Source organism: Apodemus sylvaticus, chromosome 8 (assembly GCF_947179515.1).
Source record: "Apodemus sylvaticus chromosome 8, mApoSyl1.1, whole genome shotgun sequence".
Taxonomy (NCBI): domain Eukaryota; kingdom Metazoa; phylum Chordata; class Mammalia; order Rodentia; family Muridae; genus Apodemus; species Apodemus sylvaticus.
In genome coordinates this window covers 112074608-112100520 of record NC_067479.1, presented here as the reverse complement: position 1 = coordinate 112100520, position 25913 = coordinate 112074608, and the positions used below count along the sequence as shown (strand labels likewise).

At 39.4% G+C, this 25913-nt stretch overlaps 1 protein-coding gene across 1 annotated transcript in view; it reads right to left on the bottom strand.

The window, feature by feature from the left end:
- The window catches only part of Synpr (synaptoporin), a 335672-nt gene that overhangs the window by 224798 nt on the left and 84961 nt on the right, over nucleotides 1-25913 (bottom strand). The window lies entirely within an intron of this gene.

Genomic DNA, 25913 nt, shown 5'->3' with positions numbered 1-25913 from the left:
ATCACTTAAGGTAACTCTTATCTGAGGAAGCAGCAACTGACTGTGGTTGATTAAGCAGAAATCAAGTTCATTAACAAATACAAGTAGCTGGTAGATATCAGAGGTTCAGAGAACTGGGATCAATGCCAGATTTCTAGGAGTAATGCTCCAAATTATGTTCCAAAGTAACTCTAATTCCGATGCTGCTGTGGAACTCTGACATCTTGTCCTTCCTCAACCAGTGTCTCCTTACCATTCCTCAGCAGCTAAACAAATGGCATTCTAACAGGAAGTCTAGTTGAAGCAAATCTAGTTGATGACAGATTCTCACAGACATGGACCCTAGCTGCTGAAGAGTTTGGAACTGAATCTTTAGGCTCCCACCTTGGCTACTTGGCAAGTAGAAAGACACTGCAAATATAAAAGACTGTTTAAAAAGACAATAGCCATAGGCCATTACCTTGTATAAAGTGTGTCCAGACTTTCAGTTTTCTACCCAGCGTGTCTTTGATGGTGATTGCTCATAATAAACAGTATGAGATGATTGATGCAGACCTAAAGCTTTGATTACTTTAGAGACAAATTGCTAAGTACCTTGAAATATCTGTTTGGGAAGGCGGAAGAAAAACTTTCCAGTGCAAAACTCTGGAACCAATTATTCTGCGACACCATTATTTAATTATTTGTATAGCTTTTCTGGATAAGTTTTTAGAAGGGACAAAGAAAAGTGTCATGATTGCTATTGCAGTACCTAATCTATTCTTGGCACACATGAGACAATTGATAATTATCCATTGAATGAATAAATGGATAAATAATTGCCTGATTGAATGACTTGTTATTAGTTAATAATTAATGGAATAATAATTATTAATTATTAATAATAATTAATACAGTTTTATCTGTATTAATAAACACCTTACAAAGCTTCAGTAGGTGGAAATAACTATTTCCTTTTTTTATATGTTGCTTCATGGCCACCAAAGGATAAATGAAGTCCTCTTCTATGTCACATCTTGTGTGGTGCTGGCAAAAAGATTTTTTCATTGCATTGTATACCATCATTGGAACACAGAGGAAAAGAAATCATTGTAAATTGTTCATTGGATCTTAGATTATTCACATAGTTGTGGCAATGATGTTTCCATTGAATATTGTACTTACCAAGGCAAATAGTAAACACACGCCAACGTCTAGGTGAATAGAGCATCATTCACTAAGGAATAGAAGAAATGATAGCTCTGGCTGTTCTGAATCTGTTTCTTCATCATTAAAATAAGAGTAGCAGAAGCATTTGTTGAATATGGTGATGTTGAAGGCAAAATGAGACACATTGTCAATATATAAGAGATGTATAATAGAAATTAGTTTATTGTGTCTAGTGAAAATTAGTAAAATTAACATGTCAAGAGTGTGAAAGTGTTAATAATTTTGGTTGTTAATGCTTAGCATACTAAGAAAGAGATTTCACTGTGATGTTTTCATACACACATGTTTCTGTGCCTTGTTATTCCCCCCACACTGGCTAATCTTCGTCTTCCAAAAGAGTCCCCCCTTCTTTCATGACATATGTGTTTCACTTCTTTCTCTTATTCACTCCTTCCTTTAGTCCTCTACCTTTTCCCATGTCACATACACACGAACACACACTTATAATGATGCTCCATATATGAAGAAAAGGCACAGTATTTGTCTGGCTTATTTTGTTTAACATAATGATTGATCAACAGTTTCACCCATTTTTCTGAAAGTGTCACAAATTCATTTTCTTTATAGATGAGTACAATTCTAATGGGTTTATAAATCTTATACATACATTATTAATTTATTAATGGACATTTAGATTGGTTTCATATTTTACCTACTGTTCATAGTGCAGCAATAAATATGATGTACAAGTACTCTGCAATGTGCTGGCTTAAAGTCTCTTTGGGTATGTGCCAAAGAGGGATATAGCTGCATCACATGCAATGCTAGATGCAGCCTTTTGATGTATGTCAACTCTTGTTTCCACAGTGAATGCAACAATTTACATTCCCTCCAGCAGTACTAAAATACTGCCCTTTCTCTCACACCCTCACTGGTATTTATTCTTGGTAACAATGCTGAGTGAGATGAGACATCAAATGAGTTATAATTTATAGTTCCTTGAGGGTTAGGGATGTTGGATACTTTTTCAGATATTTATCGGCCATTTAATATCTTCCCTTGAGAACTGTTGATGCAATTCATAGTCCATTTATTGATTTGAAATTTTCTTTGTTACATTTACTTTTATTTTTTGAGATAAAAGCAAATAGAGTCTAGACTATAGAGAATAATACCCTGTCAGATGTATAGTTGGTAAAGTCTTGACTTCCACACTGTCTCTTGATTCGGATAATGATTTTCTTCATTGTAGAAAAGCTTTTTCATCTCATGCAGTCCTTTTTACCTCTTCTAGGGATCATTTCCCAATTCTATTGAAGTCCTTTTTAGATAGTTGTTGCCTGTGCTGCACCTTGAAGTGGTTTGCCTGTGTTTTTATCTATCAGTTTTGGATTTCAGATTTTAAATTAATGTTTTTGATCCATTTGAATACTTTTTGTACAAGTTGAGAGATATTGACCTAATTTCCTTCTCTAACAGCACCATTGGTTGGAGAGATTTTTTAAACGTATTTTTGACAAGTTTGTCAAAAATTAGGTGGTTAAAGCTAAGTGAGATTTATTTATAGGTCCTCTGTTCTAGTCCACTGGTCTGCATGTACGTTCTTTTCCTGAAAGTACCTTTCTGTGTTTGCCACTGTGGTTCTGTAGTATATACAGAACTGTTGAGATCCAGTATTGTAATTTCTCTAACATTGCTCTTTCTAGTTAGATTTGGTATCATTCTGGCTTCCACAAGAATGACATATTTTTTCTAGTTATTTGAATAATGTTATTTAAATTCTGGTAGGTATTGCATTTAACTAACTTGTAGATTACTTTTGGTAATAAGTCACTTTCACATAAATTCTGCCAATCAAAGAGCAAGGGAGATCTTTCCATGTTCTAGTGTCATTTATTTATTTTTTAATTGCAGAATTGGACCATCAATTTCAAGAATACTTTATCACTGTTGTCTTCATATTAAATCTCCCTGGGGACAAAAAGAACTGTGTTTAAGGATTAGTGTGAGCATAAGTCTTAAGTAAGAGCCAACCTATTAAGATGAATAGCATTAATACACCTGCTATGATTTAAGAATCAGTCTTTCTACATTTATTTCTATCCTTGATTACAACTCTTTTTCCTGTCATTCAGAGACACCTCATTGCCTCAAGGAAAACTGCTATACTTAGAGCAGACATGTAGAGAACAAGATATTGATGCTCAGTTTTTATGATTCTAAAATAACTTCTTGATGCCCATAACAGAAACAGCAGCTTTGAGCACCACAGCTTTTTTGATATATAGGGATTCTTTCTCTTGAGAAAAGAGTTTCTGAGAAAATCATGAAGACCTTGAAGAATGAATGAGGTGAAAAGATTAGGTTTATACTTTGAGCACATCAAAGCAAGGAGAAAGCTGCAGATAGAGAAGTCTGTATGGATGGTAAGTTAAAGGTCACACAACTGTAGAAGGGCTATGGATCGTGGTAAAAGCTGCTGGCTCAGTCACTATGGGAAGGACAGGAAGGAGTCAACATGAAGACTGGGAAGATGCTCTGAGAACAGATGGTAGTTAATTTTTGGAGTCAACAAGACTGGTTTGAGGAATACTCAGATAGCTGAAAAAGTATCTTTCTATGCATATCTGGGGATGTTTTTAGAATGGACTGCTATTTGATTCAGTGGACTGAATAAAGAAATGTCCTCACGTAGTGTGGGAAGGCTCTATGCAATTAGTTGATAGAACAAATAGATCAAAAAATCAGAGAAGACAAAAATTTGTTCTTTCCCTCTCTTAGGTAGATGAGACAACACATTCCCGTTCTTAGATATCACAACTCCAAGTGTTCTCATTTTCAATGCAGAATTTGTACCTGCAACCTCCCAGCTTCTGAAGTCAGCCTTGGAATGACAGGTACCTCTGGATTTCTTGGATCTTCATCTAGTAGATCACTTATCTACATACTGATTGGGGTTAGAATTCATAATCTTATGATCTGTAGCCCATAATGATATATTTATATCTATATCTGTACCTGTATCTATATCATATATAATCTACCTATGATTATAAACCTAATCATATATAATTATTCTACTTTAAACTGTTAAGAAAATTGCACTAAAACAATAAGGTAAGAGTAACTATTTTAGACATTTTCATCCAAGAAGCAATATTGAAGACAGAAAATAAATCTAATTTTTCCTTTTTATTAATTAAAACTTTATTATAAATATTTGGTACCCTTGCATATTGTCCAACAAAATTGGCTTGCATTAATTAGATCCATATTTTAAATATTTTTATTTACTACTTAAAAAGTTATTTTATGTGCATTGGTATTTTGGGGGAGGATTGAGACAGAGTTTCTCTGTATAGCCCTGGTTGTCCTGGAACTCACTCTGTAGACTAGGCTGGCCTCAAACTCAGAAATCCACCTGCCTCTTCCTCCCTAGTGCTGGGATTAAAGGCATGCGCCATCACTGCCCAGCAACATTGGTATTTTTGCCCGAATGTGTTTGTGTTAATGGTGTCAGATGCCCTGATCTGAAGTTACAGATAGTAGTAGCTGTCATACGGGTGCTGGGAAACCCACTTGCTCTGGAAGAGCAGCCTCTTAACCACTGAGCCATCTCTTCAGCTTTAAGGGAATGTTTTTTGCATGGTGTGTGTGTATGTGTTTTCTTTTCCTTGAGCAATGATATCACTTAGGAAGTTATATGAAATTATTACAGAAGAGATTTTTTTGTAGACCATTAATTCAGATTATTAAGTATAAGCTAAGACTTATCAGGCACTTCCTACAAATGAAGCTCTATTATAAACTTCAAATGGAATCTTTTACAACATCATCTTCATTTTATAAAAGAGAAAACTGAAATCATGAGAGGTAAAGGACAAATAGAACTCATATGGCCTGAGCTCTGTCTGAACCACAGGGTTGACCAGCATACTACATGACCCCAGTTTGCAGCCATGTTTTATATGAATCATCAGTGTACCACATGACCCCAAGTGCAGCCATGTCTTACAGGTATGATCAGCGCACCACATGAACCCCAGTACACAGCCATCTCTTGCTCAAAACGCATTCTATCATCCACATACTCAAGTGTCTTAGAGTTTGTTGCACACCAGGTGTGTGTAAACCATGGGGATAAAGAGGTCAACTGGAGACCATATTCTTGCTTATGCTGCAATGAGTTACTAATGCTCTGCCTTAAGTAGTGTAGGTGTTGTCTCTATAGTAAACCAAGATGCAGTGGAAATCATTGTACGAACTTTACAATTGAGTATGTTCATGACCTTAGGTAAGTAAACAAATATTTTAAATGCCTCAGTGTCTCTTAGATATTTTGAATCCTCCAGCTCTACAACTTGACTAGGCAGACCATGAATGCATCAAATCATATACCTCAAGAAGGTTCAGAAGCAAATTAGCATAACTCCTCCTCATCTCAGTCACTCTATGCAGGCCAAAGGATGCTAAACCACTTTTATCAGCAGTAAAAATATCTAGACTGGAACTGATGTTCCAATTCTGACTTGTAAAGTAGGCAGAACACACTCCTGCTATCAAGGAATGGGGTGACAATGTGAAGAGGTGAAAAGAAGAGGCACCTCAAAATATTCATCTGTTTACTATTTTAGAAAGTATCTTCTATTAAAAGTAAATTGTAAAAAAAAATTGTAATTTAATTTCCTGCATTTCAGTATATTTGCCTGAATGCATGTGTGCATGCAACATATGCGTCCTGCTTCTAGAGTTCAGAGAGAGGACTGGATCACTCAGAACTGAGGTTAAAAACCTGTTGTGTGGAGTGCCATGAGGGTACTCAATTGAACTACGTTTTAAAGGACTATAGATTTTAGAAGACATTTCAGAATCCAAAATGCAGACAAAATGTTCAAATGTACTGATGATGGCAAATCCTTTACCTGCTGCCCAGGTCCGCTGTAAAATCAGAAAATTTATGGAGGACAGAGACCTTACCAATATGAACAATGTACTAAGTCATACATTGTTTATAGAAGAACAGCAATGCTTAACTTGTTTTTTTTTATTTTCTATATTCTTTGTTTACATTCCAAATGATTTCCTCTTTCCCATAAGTCCCTTAAGCCGTTTTCCGTCTGCCCGTTCCCCAATCACCCCCTCCCACTTCTCTGTTCTGATAATCCCCTACATTGCTGCATCAAGCCTTTCCAGAACCAGGGCCTTCTCCTTTCTTCTTCTTGTGAATCATTTGATATGAGAATTGTGTCTTAAGTATTCAGAGCTTCTGGGCTAATATCCACATATCAGTGACTGCATTGCATGTGTGTTCTTTTGTAATTGGGTTACCTCACTCAGGATGATATTTTCCAGTTCCAACAATTTGCCTAAAAATTTCATGAATTCATTGTTTTTAATTGCTGAGTTGTATTCCATTGTGCAAATATACCACATTTTCTGTATCCATTCCTCCATTGAGGGACATCTGGGTTCTTTCCAGCTTCTGGCTATTATAAATAAGGCTGCTATGAACATATTGGAACATTTGTCCTTATTGCATGCCGGGGAATCCTCTGGGTATATGCCCAGGAATGATATAGCAGGGTCCTCCGGAAGTGTCGTGCCCAGTTTTCTAAGTAACCACCATACTTATTTCCAGAGTGGTTGTACAAGCTTGCAATCCCACCAGCAGTGGAGGAGTGTTCCTCTTTCTCCACATCCTCACCAACACCTGCTGTCTCCTGAATTCTTAATCGTAGCCATTCTGACTGGTGTGAGGTGAAATCTCAGGGTTGTTTTGATTTGTATTTCTGTAATGTTGAGCATTTCTTAAGGTGCTTCTCAGCCATTAGAAATTCTTCAGGTGAAAATTCTTTGTTTAGCTCTATACCCCAATTTTAATAGGGTTATTTGGTTCTCTGGAGTCTAACTTCTTGAATTCTTTGTATATATTGGATATTAGCCCTCTGTCGGATGTAGGGTTGGTGAAGATCTTTTCCCAATTTGTTGGTTGCCATTTTGTCCTTTTGACAGTGTCCTTTGCTGTACATAAACTTTGTAATTTTATGAGGTCGCATTTGTCAATTCTTGGTCTTAGAGCATACGCTATTGGTGTTCTGTTCAGGAACTTTTCCCCTGTGTCCATGTCCTCAAGGACCTTCCCCAGTTTCTTTTCTATTAGTTTCAGTGTGTCTGGTTTTATGTGGAGGTCCTTGATCCACTTGGAGTTGAGCTTAGTACAAGGAGATAAGAAAATGCTTAACTTGTGACACATCTCTACAGCACCGGGTACAGCTAAATAGAGAATTCTAACAGAGAAATCTCTAATGGCTGAGAAGCACTTAAAGAAATGTTCAACATTATTAGTCATCTGAAAAATTCAAATCAGGAGGACTCTAAGATTTCACCTTACACCCATCAGAATGTTTAAGTTAAAAACTCAAGCAACAGCAGATGGTGGCAAGGATGTGGAGCAAGGCGGAGGTTCCTCCAGTGCTGGTGGGAATGAAAACTTGTACAACTACCCTGGAAATAAATCTGATAGTTTCTCAGAAAACTGGGAAGAGTCCTACCTCAAGAACTAGCTATACCACCCCGGGCATATACCCAAATGTTCCTTCACCATACCACAAGGACATTTACTAAACTATGTTCATAGCAGCTTTATTCATAATAACCAGAAACTGGAAGTAACCCAGATGTTCCTCAACTAAAGAACGGATACAGAAAATGTGGTTCATTTACACAATGGAATACTATTCAACCAAGAAAAACAAGGACATCTTGAAATTTACAGAAAAATGAATGGAAGTAGAAAATAGCAATCTGAGTGAGGTAACACAGACCCCATAGGACATCCATAGTATGTATGCACTTATAAGTGGATATTAGCCATAATATACAGGATACATGTGCTGTTTGTAAGAGTCCCCAGCTCCAAATTTCAAACTCAATAATGCTATCCTCTTCTTTCTCAGGAGAGTTCTTGTTTCTTTCTGCCAAGAAGTATACCCACTGTCTGCCTTCTCTTTCTCTTAGAGAGGCACAGTGTGCTCTAGAAAGAGCATCAGAACAGAAGAAAGAAAGAGGGGGAAAAGAAAAAATGAAAAAGGAAGAAAGGAAGAATGGGAGGGAGGGAGGAAGAATGGGAGGGAGGATGAGGGCAAGAGATGCGAGGTAAGAAAAGAGAAGGAAGGAGGAGAGCCAGGAAAGGCTGTGTCCTGGCCTGTGAGGAACCTTGCACATTCTCAGTCTCAAGTGCCAAATTCATAAGATGGAGTCTCACAACATAGAGTCACTGGAGGGTTAGAGCTACTTACCTGCTCCTAGCACTGCAACAGTTTCAAATACAGCATCTAGCATTGTACCTGGAGCAAAGTAGATGAGCCACATTTGACTTCATTATTTAATACCTGTCTGCATTTTTTCTAACCTCACAACTATAAGCTCTATAGTCAAAGGAACAGTCCCTCTAGAAATATAAGGAAAGAACAGTATGCTAACACATACATGGGACACTCTGGTTTAAATAACAAAGAGCTATAGTCTTCATTCACACACCTTCAGTCTCAGGGATTAGACTAATCTCTTTACTCTGTAACATGACTTTCTACGCGAAATTTGGTTCTGTTTGCTCCTTAGAAGGCAGAGGACAAAAATTAATAAATCTCTATCCAATTTACAGTGTTGGCAAGATTAATGATAAGGGTTGATCAAGTGTCCCTCAGATAGTAAATGCCCAGTCAAGGCTATTACTTTGATTCCCTTACTGTTTTGTTGTTCTTTGAACCAGTACAAATTGAAATGTCTCCCCGTAATATTCCTTCAAGCAATAGAAGACAAACTTTGTGGATTCTACCAGTTACTCTTCTCTTTGAATCTACTTGCACCTTCTTATCTATTCAGAATCCTGAAACAGTTGCCTAACTGCTCTCCCTGGTGCTAGCCAAGCCTCTGATTCCATGGCAGCCAGAAGTATATTTCTCAAGGATTAAACTGATAACCTCACTCTCTTGCTTAACCACCCTTACTTGTCTTTTATTGCTATTAAGATTAAGATCTCTTCTTTGGGCTGAGGAGATAGTTCAAACTGTAGAGCGCTTATTTACTGTGCATGGGCCCTAGATTCACATAGCCTGGTATGGTGTCACACACCTGTAACCACAGTTGGCATACAACTGTAACCGCAGAACTTGGGTGAAGGCAAGAAGAATCAGAACGTTAAAGCCACTAGAGACAAGGTGGCTAAGTCAAGGCCAACTTATATATAAACAAATTCTTTCTTTAACACTGTCCATAAGTCTATGTATGTGGGCCTTATGTGCATCTTCAGTCTCTGCACTAAGCATGGCTCCCTTCATTCCCTGTAATCCAATGGTACAGAATAAGCCTCTGCTCTTTCAGTTACTGCTCTCCATTGACCTCTGTGCTTTGAGTCTGCTCTGCACCCTTGCCTTATTGCTACATCCCAGCAGTCTATGGAAGGCCTATTCTGAGAGGTTCCCATAAGTCATTTCAAAGTTTCACATCTATTTTCCTATAGACTACTCATCCCACATTTTACCATTTCCTGTGGAATGCTGAAGACACACCCCATAGATGGCTGAGGACAGGAGCCAATCTGTTATCCAATTTATCTCAAGTATGCAGACTATTGTTTGTAGCTGGGAAAGGGAAGGATAGAGTTCACAGGGTGGGACTAGAGTAGCTGAGTAAGGCAGCCTCTAATACTGATGTAAATACCCAGTTTCTTAGGAATGTCACCAATCAATGGTATGGATGGCTGTATCCACCCCTTCCTCATAGTGGTGACATAAGAGAGGTTGGAAACATCTGCAGAATAAGCAACATAAGGAACTGCTATTCACCTGCACAGGTGACTTGTCCTTTACAAATGCAAAGACAAGGGACTGTGGCCTCCCTCCTGTGTACATTTAAACTCCAGCAGGACAGAACATGATATCATCTCTTTACCCCTGAGATTCACATAAAATGTGTTAAATACCTGAAGCAGGCTATTTTTAAAAGTCAAATGACAGCATTTTATGAAAACAAAAAGTTCCTCCAATTAACACAAATATCTGAATTTGATTAAGTTCAATTTGGAATATTAGCAGAAAATAAATTTAATTAAAATGTCTTATGACATATAAATTATTGCCATAAATGAAAGAAGAGCATAACTAAAATATCCTTAAAATGATAGTTTTATAAGAATTTCTGTCAGGCTTAGCTTATAGAGAAATTATGAAACCTATCTTACCAGTGAAACATGGAGCCAAAGCAGAAAGGTAATTGATGTTCTCCTAAGAAAGGTTCTCTCTGTCCCAGTAACTTTCATGATTTTTCTTCAGTGTGCTCTATATGGTTCGTGGAAGAATACCGTCATTGTTACAGTCTTTGGTTAACAATGTATTTCACTATAATTCTATTCACTGTAATTTCCTTAGTAACAAGCTGCTTTCTTTTTCTTTTAAAAACTATTAAAATGTCATTCATATGCTGTTCTGGATGCAGATCCAGCTATTCCCAATAGCTATTCAAAACACATAATCACCATAATTACTGTTGACATCTAATTAACATTCAGCTTCCTTTCTGCAGCATCTACAGCTGGACAAACCATCTATTACAGGATAAAAACTAATGCTCTGTTGCCTTTTCAGAGAGAGAGAGAGAGAGAGAGAGAGAGAGAGAGAATGAATATGGGACCCTAAACACCTGGGCTCTGGTTTTGTTCTTCCTGCAAATGATGGTTGGGGACAGGAGAGCTACATCTTTACCTGTCTAAATATTGTCATCTGGTACACTGGACCTTGTCAATAAAAAGCAAACCCATGCTGTGGGTTAAAGGAATGGCAGTGCTCATGCCTGCTGTTGGAATTGTGGTTCACCAGGCATGACTCCCAGTCTCCACCAGTGTGTTATTGCTTGAGGATTGCCTTGGCTTGGTTCTTTCCAGCTGTCTTACTTCATCTATCGCTGGCCTCTACTTTGATCAAGCTGCACAATGCCTGCAGACCCAATCCTGCTTTCCATACTATGTCATCTTTGGGACATCCCTGCAGGGAGGAAGGTTACAGCCTCAGAAAACTTTTATGCAACACTAGTGATTGAAACATTTCCTCCTGCTTGTGCAATAGCAACTCAGATGGCATGGGTAAGACAAACAGTGTTCCAGTTGTATTTCACATCCACTCCTTAAGTGGGAATTCACATCTGGTACTGAAAGCCAGGACATAAACTCGGGGCTAGAGAGGTAATACAACCAAAAGGGGGAGCAGATTCTATTGTTTTACTAGATCGATGAGATGTGCTTGTCAAACTACCTTCATTCATAGGTCGCTATTGTCAACCTCCACTCTTAACCACTGGTAAATATCCTTAGAGCATGTAACTATTGATGTGGCATAATGGATGAATTTATAACCATAAGTGGATAGCTATAGTTCACCCTTCCAAAGTTCAGGCAACATTGCATTAGAAGGCATGAGAAGAACATGAGAGCCAGGACAAAGAGTAGAACTTTGTATAAACTTCCCCCAGATGAAAACATCCCATCCTTCAGGAAGTCCCTGAAACTAATCAGGTTTACTAGGCCCCTCCCTCCCAAGGTAAAAAATAGAAAGCTGAGAGACACTCTTAGACAAGCTAAACTGCCAGGAAAAGGGTTAGACCACAATGAATAATTTGGAAAGGACACTCTCCATCTATTGAGTTGCTTGCAGGCCGTGCAAAGTGCACCAGGTTCCTAGAATTTGTGAGCTCTCACCCTTGCTGGTGGCCATTGGTGATATAGCTGTTACTGATTCATTTCTCATTCTGTAAATAACCCCTCACCCATAGTCCTGTAAGTAATCCCAATAAAACTCACTAGTTCAGTAATTGGACTTTGGGGGTATCCATACTTTGGTCTGTTGTGGCCTCCTTGTCTGGTGTTAGTAGATATGTGTGAAGCATCTCCCCAAGAAAAGTTTTGCCATGAATGCTATGAACATATTGGAGCATGTGTACTTATTAAATGCTGGAGAATCCTCTGGATATATGTCCAGGAGTGGTATAGCAGGGTCCTCTATTAGTATTATGTTCATACCAGCCTTATTTATAATAGCCAGAAGCTGGAAAGAACCCAGATGCCCCACAACGGAGGGATTGATACAGAAAATGTGACATATTTACACAATGGAATACTATTCAGCTATTAAAAACAATGAATTCATGAAATTCTTAGGCAAATGGATGGAACTGGAAAATATCATCCTGAGTGAGGTAACCCAATCATAAAAGAACACACATGGTGTGCACTCACTAATAAGTGGATATTATCCCAGAAGCTTGGAATACCCAAGACACAATTCACAGATCAAATGAAGCTCAAGAAGAAGGAAGAACAAAGTATGGATACTCTGGTCCTTCTTAGAATGGGGAACAAAATACCCACAGGAAGGGATACTTAGACAAAATGTAGGAAAGGGACTGAGGGAAAGACCATCCAGAGACTTCCCTACCTAGGGATCCATCATATATACAGTTACAAAACCCAGACACTATTGTGGATGCCTACAAGTGCTTGCTGACCGGAGCCTGATATAGGTGTCACCTGGGAGGCTCTGCTAGTGCATGACAAATGCAGAGGGAGACACTCTGAGCCAGCCATTGAACTGAGCACAGGATCCCCAATGGAGGAGCTAGAGAAAGGACCCGAGGATCTGAAGGGGTTTGCAGCACCATAGGAAGAACAATGATATGAGCCACCCAGTGCTCCCAAAGCTTCCAGGGACTAAACCATCAACCAAAGAGTGCACATGGAGGGACCCATGGCTCCAAATGCATAGGTAGCAGAGGATGGCCTTGTTGGACATCAAAGGGAGGAGAGGCCCTTGCTCCTGGGAAGGTTTGATGCAGCAGTGTAGGGGAATGCCAGGACAGGGAAGTGGGAGTGGGTTGATTGGGGAGCAGGAGGAGGGGAGATGTGTTATGGGATTTTTGTGGGGGGAACCCAGGACAGGGGACAACATTTGAAATGTAAATAAAAAACATATCTAATAATTTTTTTTTAAAAAAGCCTTTCTACTAAATGGCTCTTGCACTAATGCAGAGAGAGAGGAACCTGCCCTAAAGGGAGCAGAGCTGTCCACTAGGCTGTAGGACTCGTGAGGTTGAAAAAACAAAACAAAACAAAAAGGAAACGTTTTGCCACACAACAGGAGATTATATCTATTTACAAACAGTCTGACCCTTATTATTATTAAGGTTTTGACATAAAGAGAGTGACACAGACACAACAGCAACAACAGACAGATTCTAAAGTCTTCCACAGTCCTTTTTTTTAATTTTTTTTTATTTGATATATTTTTTATTTACATTTCAAATGATTTCCCCTTTTATAGACCCCCCTCCCCGAAAGTCCCATCAGCCCCCTTCCCTCCCCCTATTTTCCCACCCACCCCTTCCCACTTCCCCGTTCTGGTTTTGCCCTATACTGCTTCACTGAGTCTTTCCAGAACAAGGGGCCACTCCTCCGTTCTTCTTGTACCTCATTTGATTTGTGGGTTATGTTTTGGGTATTCCAGTTTTCTAGTTCTTATCATCATGGACCTCAGGTTAGAGAAGGCTGACTTAAATTTGAAATGGAAACAAAGATCCATGTTCAAGGTTTTTTTTTCTTTCATTAAATATGTTCTTTCAATTTTTATCCTCTGGATCATTATTTACATGGGTATTTGCAATAGGAGGATATTGCTGTGGAGGAGTGATCTAGGCGTCTACAGGGTTAGAATGTTGCCAGACTCCTACAGTGTACAGAGCTTCCACTGTGCAGTTACCTAGTCCCAATATCAGTGTCACCTTATGTAGACCACAATCTTCAAGATTCTTTGTGCTGCTTCTGAATTTTCTTTAACTTCTGAGACAGAAGGTTCCCTTCTAGGCAATCTTGCTCTTCCTTCAGGAGCTTGAACATACAAAGCTAAGAGTGACCAGTGGGGCTTCTTTGTCTTTAGACAACACTGTAGCCTGTTAATCACCAGGCTCATCATGGGGGAGTGGTGAGGATGCCACTAGTTTCTCATTCTCTCTCCCAGGACTTACCCTGCTCTACCACTGACAGATTGATGGTAACTGTTTGGATACCATTTTGACTCCCATAGACCAAGGCCATCTACATAAATTCAGACACGGTGGGTGTGTGGCATCTCTTTAGTGTGCAATAGCTAGCTACACCTTTTGATCTGCTGTCAACCTCATCCCAGTCTGTTTTCCAGTCTGGACTACATGCACAACTCTTTTAGAAACTTAATTCCTTTACAAACGTGGCAGGGATCACCTGGGTAAGCCAATGTGTGCCTAATGATGCTTCCCCTGCACAGGTCTGTTCTTTGTCCACAGGGTGGCTCACTTCATAGCTTGGGAGGCAGAAAGATTTGAACATGTGATCGGAGTGGCACTTTCTAGTCTCATCTAGACAGGATTCTACTTGGCAGCAAACATAATGACTGTCACCATCCTTTTTTACTAAGTTTTAATTGACAGTGGCTACTGCTTGTCTTAGCTGATGGCACTCCTCAAGCACAGATGTGATTCCTGGACAATCTGTTGAGTGTGCACACAGTAGCAAATCCAATTATTTCTTTGCCTTTTCACGTGTAGTTCTCATAGGTTTTGCTATAATACCTTTGTGAGTGTGCCAACTCTATCTCTTTCCCAGCAAAGGAATGGGTTTATAGGTCAAACCAATGTAGGTTTTATTGTCCCTGTCCCATTAAAACTGGGACCTCTTCCCAGTGAAAATCCACATGAAATTCTTTCTGTGTATGAACACTGGTTCTTTTCATGTGTGTGCATGTGTGTCTGTACATGTGTGTGCATGCCCACATACTTGCATGTTTGCATATGTGTGCAAATATATACATATGTATGGAAGCTAATACTCATCCTCTGGTGATATTTTTGTCAAGGGGCTGTTTATATGTCTTTTTGAGACAAAGTCTCTTAGTAGCCTGAGCCTGAAAAATAGGCTAGTTCAGTAAGCCCCGATGATCTGCCTGCCCCCCCACCCCTCCACCCCCCCCCCGTTTTCCTGGGCACAGATTATAAGCACAGGCACCATGCCAACTTTTTACATGGGTGCTGGTAATTGAACTCAGATACTTGCAGTACTTCACTGACTGAGTTACTTCCTCTGCTTAAACATACCTTGGTTCTACTATTTCTGCCAATTTTGCATTCCTGTTGGATAGGGTTAAAGTATCTTCCATTATGTGTACCAGTCATACATGTGTCATTATGTCTTTCTATAGCTCTTACACACACTGGAAATTATTTAGCTGATTAATTAATCAGTCAAGACTGCTATGTCCCTTCCTATAACAATTATTTATAACATTTTTCACATCCTTATTTTATTTAGGGATTTATTTACTTTATTACCTCTTCCTAATATGGTTCAGGATGAGTTAATCAAATATACCAGCCTATCTTTGTTTTCAATTATATCTAAGAAATTTTGATGACCCCTGGATGATCCATCCAGGCTTCATCCCTCTTAAACATTAAATAAATACTAAATAGATCTAAGCGGCAGGTGTGATACTATGTTATTGTGAAATAGGTACTGTGGATGATACCTTAGCCTCTCTCAAGAAACCTCTTCCTGTGGGCAAGGCCTGATGGCATGTTGTAAGGAGAGTCTAGCTCCATAGAGCAGGCTATGTGGTGAGGAGACAGAGAGGCATTGGACCAACTCCAATGTAGGGTTTATTGTCCCTGTCCCATTAAAACTGGGGCCATCCAGGGAGTAGATTGAACTGGACGCCAATCTTTCAGGTGACTACAAATAGCAGATACCTTGACTGCAGTGCCATTCCTGAGCTCCTTACCACACTCCCAGCTAAGTTGCATTGAGACTTCTCACCTGAAGGTCCTGTGGAGCAATAAATATATGATTTCTGCCATTCCGCCAAATTCTGCCATTTTAATAAGTGTCAGAAGACAGGCTGCAGAAAGTGACTGTCAGCCAGTGAGTGCTATGTGGGACCTGCATTCGTACTTCTTATTTTCTTGTGAGTCTTAGCATGTCTTTGCTTTCACATGTATGAGTCAGCAGGGATGACTCTTTAGTCTTAGCTAAGCTTGTTCATTCCTCTACAGAAGCAGGTTCGCCTTTGTGGCTTTCATCGCTGTGACCCTTGTTTCCACTGAACAGCATTCTGGCTGGGACAATTTCATTCTTATGGAGCTGGCGTAAGTACAAGAGAATAAACAAAAGCTGAGGATGTCTTTTAAGCCTCCAACAGGAACTGACTCTTTTCCCATTTTAACCTCGTTCAATCAGCCAAAGCACATAACATGGTTTAATGTAAAGACCAGGGTGAACAACTTTAATGGGAATGACTCCCAATTGTGTAGCCAAGGCTGCACCTAGGATTCTGCTGCTGTGCTGGGAAACATTGGCACAACTATTCATCCACCATCACAAGCCAGACAACTGTCACCCGCTGCAACAGACAAAATATATGTTCTAGCTCCAAATTTTATCCACAATTTGAACACATGGAGCTTTCTAGAGAGCTATCATAAAATGGAGCTAGAGAGCTGTCTTCTCTGACCCCATGAGAGACTAGAGAGAAGGCACAATCAACCAAGAAGGAGCCCTCACGAGACAACGAACCTGCTAGCCCCTTGATCGTGGAGCCTTCAGAACTGTAAAAATAAATGCCGTTGTTTATAAGCTGCTTAGCCTGTGGTATTTTGTTAGCACAGTCCTATAGAGTGAGAGAGCTAATCAGATGGTCTCTTCCAGTAATATAAGCCTTACACAGTTCAACTCCAGCACTTTGTATATAACATGTACTAGCCATGAGTCCTGATGAAATGCACCCTACCATGAGAGAAGTGATGAATTCTTGCTTTTCAGATAAGGATTATCTTGGTTTCTGTTTCTAAGCCAGTGTCTCCATCCTTCCTATTAGCTGTTCTGTGAGCCCTAAGTACTTTTCTAACAACTGCCTTTGTCCTAAATCAGATGGAGTCAGTTCTACAGCTTGCTTCTACAAAACTAACAAATATATCTCACCTTTATGACCCTGAAGTCAGCTGTGAGGCAGGTTTCATACACTTTGTAGTTCAGAGTGGGCAGTTCTTTCAAATGTCTCTTGTGGCACATGGTAATGATTGTTTCATCATTTAGCTACTCAGATCTCAACATATTCCCAAAAACTCTTCTTTACAGTGGCAGGTTAGAACACAGTTCTCCGAGCATGTTTGTTAGCCGAGTAAGAAGAACATAACTGGGGTCTAGCTACTGTAACTGTTGTAGGGGTCGCAGACTCCATTTTTGTTTTCAAATGTAAAAGTGAAAGCTTTCTTAAGGCTTGCCTGCTCAGACACTTCTTTCATGCCCTGTCAAGGCAGCTAGGTTTTATTTTCTGACTTAGAGAGACCTTCCTGTTTGAAGAGTTCTTTCCCTCCAAAAAGTTTAGAACAATCAGCAACAGTGAGCCACATTTCCAAAGGCAAGATGTTTGTTGGCTTGGGATTTCTGTATTCTGTTTGTCCCTGAGAAAACTGGTTCCTTCTCATGGCACCTATCTTAAGACAGAGACCAGTTCTACCCTCCTCTAACCATCTCTAAAGATAAAGAGCTCCATCCTTCACTGGATCCCAAGGATGTTTTATACCACCACTATGATTTCCTTGTTCAAGTTACTTCAATGCACATCTCAATGTCACATTTTATTTCCTCAAATTAAACTTTTTGGGACTCAGAAATAAAGGATGCTGCTCTGTCTTTGATGTTGTTTTAGGAGCTATACCAACCCTCCTTGGAGGAAGCTATTGTCTTCTCTGTTTAGTTAAAGATGTTTTCATAGGGAAGATGTCTGATGTATTCAAAGCTCTACAGCAGCACAGACCAAAAGCCATGTCCGTGCAATTCTAAAGTTGCCCTTGACAGACACCAGTCAGTGGCCTACCTTGAGCCTATGCACTCATATCACAGGACTTGAGAACCTGCAAAACCTTAATATTTTTTTCCAACAATAACCTCTGAAGCTCTGAAACTAAATGTTCTTCGACTTCTTCCAAAATGCATTAAAATCTTCCAGAAAAAGGAGGAGGGAGGAAGAAGTGGGGAGGAAGAGCATACAAAAGAATAAACGACAGAGACTGTCCATGTAGAACCCTGGGTCTCTTAGTTCGGTTTTTAAAAAGCAGTTCACATTCTATTTTATGTAATAGAGCTCAGATTGATATTTTGAAAGGGCTAACTTGCATTTAAAAGGTACTGATTCAAATCAAGGCTCATTTAATAGATTCATGATTGAGAAGAGATGTTAGGTGGTAGGTCTTGGTCTCAGAAAATAACAATGCTAACCTCTCCCCCTTATACTCCCAGTGGCCATTATACTATCTTTTCCTTCTTGAAATCTTCAAGAAGTAGTCCTCAACCCCATAACTGTATTCATAACATCAATATCCTTAAGCATTTTGGTTTTCTCCTTATTCTACTTAATCCTCAAGAAGATTGAAGTTATTGATGGGAGTTCTTATGGGAAATACAGCAAAATAAAATACAGGTATAAATATTTAAATTGTACTATTTTCTCCTTTGTCGGATTTGGAGTATTGACAGTCTTTGATTTGGAGAAACCTGACCCTCCATAGCACATCTTCTCAAACTAAATACCTGACAACCAGGAAACATGCCCGAGACTGTTCTTGACATGAAGAATAAAAGGTATGCTGTCAGTGTGAGGCTGAAGGCACTGGCTGAAAAGGATGCAGGATCTGACCTGATAGCTGCCCCTCACCTCTCAGGGAGAAAGCACTTGATGTCCTGGCAGGGAGCAATTGTAAACATCTCCCACTAGACACAGGATATTGACTTGCCCTCCAGTTGGCTTTATAATTCGCTCTGCGGTGTCTCACTTCTCTGAAGGCTGTTTTGTCAGGAAGGGAGTTCTCTAAGTTTCCTTTTTAGGCTAATAGCTTTCTTGAGAAGCAAGATCTTGAGCAGCCTTGTGATCTGGATGAATCACTGAGGTGAAGGTAATTGGAGAAGCTTCTTACTTGGACTCTAGCATTAATTAGCCATGGGACTGAGTCCAGGTAAGGCCTATCTAGACTTCCAGTGCGATTACTCAGAGAGGTGGGGATGCCAGTAAGAGCTGCTCCTGTGTGTTCAGCATGGCCACATGTATGTGGTTATGATCAGGTTACTGTGATGTAACAGCCAAAATGGCTCCACCGCTAAATGTATATAACCTCTCCTCTCTTAATCCTCAGATTGAGAATTTGAGACAAAGGGAGAATGAGGAAAGTAGAGAAGTGGGCTGCAAACAGATCTACTGTACTGCTGGAATTTTGATAATTGAAGCAGTAAGAGAGATAGCATGAGTAGAAGCAAAATTAGTAAGAATAAAACAAGTAAAACCCAGAGTGATTTTACAAATGTCATACGAAGAAACAAAATGACGAAGATGCAAAGTCCAGCCCTTGGTACAGATAAAGTCAAATGACTGTGTGCTACTTATTTCACAGTTATCAGGTAAGACTAGTATCTATTATCACTAGTTTTTCTGCTATTTCACATGGGAAATGCATCAGCTACATTAGTTGTGTGACTTTATGTAATTGACCTAACATCCCTGAATTTGAATCTCATTTTCGTCATCTAAAAAAGACATAATCACATTGATATCAATTAGGATTTAGGATTTACATATGTATATGTGTTCATGTGTGCTATGTATATAGGTGCATATAATTTTATTTGGAATGTATTTTTAGATATGGTCTCCCAGTGAACCAGGGACTTGATGAGATGGCTAGGTTATCTGTCCAGCTGGTCCAAAGACCCTCTTGTCTCTGTCCCTCCAGTATTGGAATTATAGGTCCATGCCCTGTCAACTGTGGCTTTTTATGTTGCTGCTGGGGATTTGAACTCAGGTCTTCAGACTTGTACAACAGGCATTTTACCCAGGAAGCCATCTCTGAAGCTTGTTTGGACGAACTTGATATACATAACATGCATAGCATAGTGCACAAAGCCTGCATAGAGCCAGGAAATAAGCTGGAACCAACTCGGCTGTGACTTAATCTCAACTGCAACACATTGCCTGCAGTGCTGAGACTGAGAGTGACTCTTAGAAAACTCTGGGACAACTCACATACAAAGAATTATAAAAGGGTCTGTCTCTACCTGAAAGTTATTATAAGGAAATAATTTAAGAGGCATGGAGCAAGATGTAGCTTGCATTTGATTGACAGTATTATCTATAATAACCTTGAAGTTTTTTGAAGAAAGATAGACATCATGAAACTGTCTCCCAAAATAACATGGAAAGTAGGGCCAAAAAATAGCAACAGAGATGCTTTATCCTTCTAAACATCAGCGCCTTCAGTGATGGTCAGTCATGCCCCAAAGCCCCAAGGAGAGTCTGTTTTAGGATTTTTAAGCTGAGTACTCTGCACTGTGTGTGCTCCGCTTTCCATATGATGTTATATGTAGTGAGAAATCTGAAATTTTGATTTCTTTGAAAAAGACCCAGAAATACTATAAGAATATGGTTGTATTCATTTTAATCCCAGGTGTGGGGACATGGGGCTGCTGACTCTGATTTGCCCCGTGCTCCTTCAAAAGTTTTGCCAGCTGTACATAATTTCTACAATTGTGTGACAATTGGAATTTTGGGAGTTTTTCAGAGAGTATATATAAACGACAAATTCTAGTAGCTATAGTATATAAAGAACTAGAAAAAACAAATTGTAAAGGTATGAATAATATGAACAAAAGGTTTTCTATCAACAATAGACACTAGAGAGGGCCAATTAAAATGTATTAAATTTGAAAACATTAGTCTGGCAATAATTTCATCACAATACACAAACAGTCACTCTCTCAAATTAATACAATACATAATATAAAATGAGACCATACCAGAAACCTCTGTATGACTATTTAATATCTGAACATCCTGCATTTACACTTTTGCATGAACAGGAAATGGACATTAGGCCATTTACATTAGCCTTCCTTATAACCCAGAAAGAAGGAAAGCAGTCTATATGCTTATGGGTAAGAGAAGTGGTAAATAAACTGTGCTGCATTTAGGCATGTGTAATATGTGATTCTACCATTGAGTGCTTGAAAGCTATATTGAAAAGTGCATAAATATTTAACATAATGTTCCACTGACATAGGCTGGGGTTCAAGTGGCAGCAAAGTGTTGTGTTTCGTGTTACAAGATCTTAAGCAATGTCACTTGGTTTCTCAGAGATGTCTGTATGTACCTGTGTGTAAAAGCAAAAACATAGTTTCAGTGCTGTAACTCAGTTTGCCTCTGAGGAAGAAAGCCACTATGTGGGAAGACACATGCTGTCAAGAAAACCAGAGATGAGCCACTGGTATTTTAGTACATTTAGTACAGGAATAATAAATTTATAAATTATTAATAGAGATGAAAGTTAACCAAAAGAAAAAAAGCATTTCTTATAGCATATGCCAGTCAGAAAATGGAGACCTATTATATCACCATTTCCAACAAGGAAATCCATTCTCCATCAGCTATTTGTGATCGCTGAAACCTCAGGAACTTGGGTTAACTGGATCCCAGAGACAGTCCAGGGAATATGGCTTCCAAAGTAGACCCTTGTCCTTCACTATATCCCTGGGAGTCTCCCAGCAGCTAGGTGAAGATGAAGTTAATTGTACAGTCAGTGCCCAAATGGGCAAGAAAGATGGTAAAACTCAGAAGCAGATATGCACACACAACATTATTTCGAGGGTCTTGAACACTTTTATTTTAGGAGTTCTTTTATGCTGACAGCCGTCTCTCTGACAGGAAAATACGAGATGGAAAGTGATTATGGGAGAAGTTTGTGTAATGCTGCAACCTCAGAATGAAGTTGCGTTGTGCCACTGAAATAGATCAGTATCATTTCTGAAAATTGCTTCTCACTGCATGGAATGCATGAGAGGCACTCAGGGTGTCCTCTCACCGATCCCAAGAGTCTGACACTGACTCTAATGTCTTTTCCATAATAAAGTTATGATTACACAACTATTAATGATTGATAGTGCATTTTAGCGAAGCAATAAAGGTTCTAGTTTTAATGGAGCTGGAGATTACATGTAATGAGAGTTCACATGTAGAAGGCACTGGAAGGGTCTGTATAGTTCAGGATGGAGCAATCAACATGGCTATTAAGGGCAAACGTGCTGGAGCCAGGTGCACTGGTACAGTTGCTTCGCCTGTGTTATTTGCTAGCTCTGAGAATTGGGGCATATGGCATTACTACAAGCTCAAGCTTCTTCTTTGAAATGGGGTTAACACAGGAGCTATAAAAGAAGAGTTTGACCCTAGCCCTCTAGTTTCACATCTCAGCTTTGTCACTCACCTCCTATGTGACCATGACTACGTTACTTAGCCTTTCTTCACCTTGGTTTTCTCATCTATATGAGAAGAAAAAATCTCTTCCATTGTTTTATCATGGGAAGTCTGTATATTTATCCATTAGCACAAGCTCGACTGTAGAAGATTTTCTGGTTGTTACATAAAAGCCAACATTCCTAAGGAACTTACGAAATGGATTTCCTGTTTACCAGGAGTTACTTCCTTGCTTCTGAGAGGAGGAACATGACCATTGACATATACCTGCTGTACATCAAGGCCCAAACTGCCATCCAGGCTTCATCTGTCTCTACCTACAAGTACTTGTTGTACATTTTATAGCCCCATACTAACATTAGACATCACAGGCCCTATCACTCACCCCCACCTCAAACTCCCAGGCCTGCTCCAGGTCTCAAATGCTCCTCCTCCTAGCTACTAAACTCGGTATAACTCACTATTCTCTCTCCTTCTCTCTCTAGTCCTCGAATTATCTCTACCATTCTTTCCTAGGCTTTCTCTTGCTATTCTCTATGATTCCTACTTTCCTAGACCTGACCATATTAAGTCTGTTTCTCTTTCTCTCCGCTCTGAACTCTTCCAAATGCCTCTGGATATTTTCTCTCTCTTACCCACAATATAAAAAAAAAACCTTAACTATGAAGTGGTCATTTCGACAGCTCCTTTACTGTGGCCCTTGCATACATCTATCATATAGGATTGCTGTAAGAACTGACTGGATTAATACATTTTATATAATATATTCATATGTATATTCATATGTATGCTTACCCTTCCTAATGGTATAAGGCATATGGAAGATATGTAATATATGATATTTTGATATTATATTGCTACTAATTCAAAACAAGTAGTGCTGTTAATACAAGTGATTCCCAGAAACAGATTTTATATGTAAATGAAAGCCAGATTTTATTCCTCCATCCAGAGAGACTTGCCATAAATGGCCATGGGTTGACTAGCAAACACAGATATCTTTAGGAAAGCAAGATGAATGCCTACCTGAACCCTACAAAAAGTGACATGAGTTTAACAGATTTCCCATTTTACACTGAGGCAGGCATTGCACTGGCCTAGAAAGGTAGAATCCAAGGACAGACAGTGATGGACAAATGTGAGACAGGAAAGACAGGATTAACACCACTCAAGTCTAGCTAGGACTTTGGTAGAATTCTAAAAGAAGCCACATTGTTAAGTATTTTTCTCCATAAATAGACTATCAATTATTATTAAAAAGGAATTTGGTTGCACTAATATCCAGTATATCTCATTTTAATGATAACTCAGGAATCAACATAAATCTATTGAGGCTAATGTACCCAGAGCTGGTTTTGGAACTTGGTATGTGACCAGGAACACTGTAGGTCTGGTTCCTAGACTCACAGAGTTGACACTCTAAAGAGAAAGACAAAAAGAGAACAGAAGGTTCTGGGTAAGAATAGTGAGCTACAGGAGGATGGGATCCCAGGAGATTAGAGACAGGCCCAAGGAGGAGGAGGTGTCAGCAATGTGGAGGAGGGTAAAGATGATCACTTCTGGCTGGCAGTAGAAGACAAGGCCCTAGGAATGGCTGCATTTATGAAAAATGTTCTTTTGTTTGTTTAGTTTGGGTTTTTTTTTTTTTATCAACTAGGGTACACCCCAAGTCTAACTGGGAAAAGCAATCAAGGAATAAAGAGACAGAGGTCCAACTTATAACACCCCCCCACACCCTAAGAGACACACCAGGGGGCACAGGAAGTCTGTAAGATATCAAAAATAGTCACAGCCTGCTGCCTCTCAGGGGTGCTGCTGGCATTGTGTTCCCATAGCAGCAGATGGGGCTGGAGTCCTAGGGAAGCAATCAGCCAGGAGCTATCACACCCTCCTCCAGGGTCAGCCTAGATTCTTTCTTTGTGGGCGTGGGAAGAAATGAAAGGGTAGCATTTATCCCTAACCTTTCAGTTCCATCAAAAGCCATCATATTTGAATCTCACAGCCATTCATCGTTTCCTGGGTGTCCTCCCTTTGATGTATTCAACAGCCACCTGGGTACCATTTGGAGGTTATAGTGTTGCCAGCCTGATCTGTGAAATGTACCCTGAATTGAAAGATCTGACTGGAATCTATCTACTTTTATTCAGCCTTTTGATTAAGATGTACAATTAAGCTATAAAGCACATTTGTTTATCATGTTCTTCCGAAGCAGCAATTTCACTGTTGCTCTTTTGAGGACAAAATGCTAAGATATGATGTGGCTTGCTCATCACAGTGCTAATACAATACTAAGCATCCATCCAGAAGGTGGAAGCCATTACTGCCTGATCCAGTTTAAAGGTTTTCATGGGTCTCTAATGGAATTGAGACAATGCAGGAGGAAATGCTGTCATAGAGCCCAGAATGTGTGGGCTATTACCTGAGAGGACAGAAGTGCCTACTTGAGTTCCAAGACCTTTATGTGTACAATATCAACTGTCCTCCTAAGCATTCCTCAAGGTCACAATGATCAATACATTTACATAGTGAAGGACAGAGAGTGGAAGTGACCGGTCACGGTAAAGTGGCAGCTGGAGAGATTTTACTTGGGTCAGTGAGGATCAGTTGTTTTTGTCCGATCATCGTTTGTTTATTTTGGTGTGGAAGCATGTTCAGACTTAAAACTGAAGAGAGGAATAGGTAGACAATGAAAGTGAGCCAATCAGAGCCAATGTCTTTCACAACAGACTGACTGTGATCAGATGCCCTGTTTGCTCCTCACTGAGAGCAACAGAAGCTCAGAGATACTGACATTCCTGCGTCAGAGAACTGACATCATCGTTTGCTCTCTTTCCCTATCTTGTTGAGCCTAACAACCTTCACACCTTCCCTTTTTTATTATAGTAATTAGGTTTTGGTTATTTTTTTATGCTTAAGGTAAAGGTTTTAGTTATTTGACTAAAATAGAGCCTAACCTTGTGTTTCATCAATTTAATGTATCATTTAATAATGCATTCTATACAAGAGGACTCCATAAAGCGTATTCTTTTATTCTTAATTTCTTTGGCAACAACTAAAAAGAGTTATTTGTATCCTTGTTGATCATAATTTGATGAAAATAAAAATCCACATGTAGCTGATATTCTAAATCTCCTCATCAAAGGCCATAAAGATCTAAGTGTTAAATTAAAATATGACAAAACCCATTTGCCCCTGTCCCCTTTCTCTTACTTACGGGAAATTATGTTGTGTGAGCAAATGTCACTTAATGGCTTTGAGGGAGTCTAACATTACATTTATGATGGAAGAGTAGTAATTCCTAGGACCACATGTAACTACTCTCTAATGGCCATGTTTTGAATTGTACCACCTAAAAGGTTTAAGTTGAATAATAACTCCAAACTTTTCACAGAATTAGGAGGAACACTAACTGGACTCAGT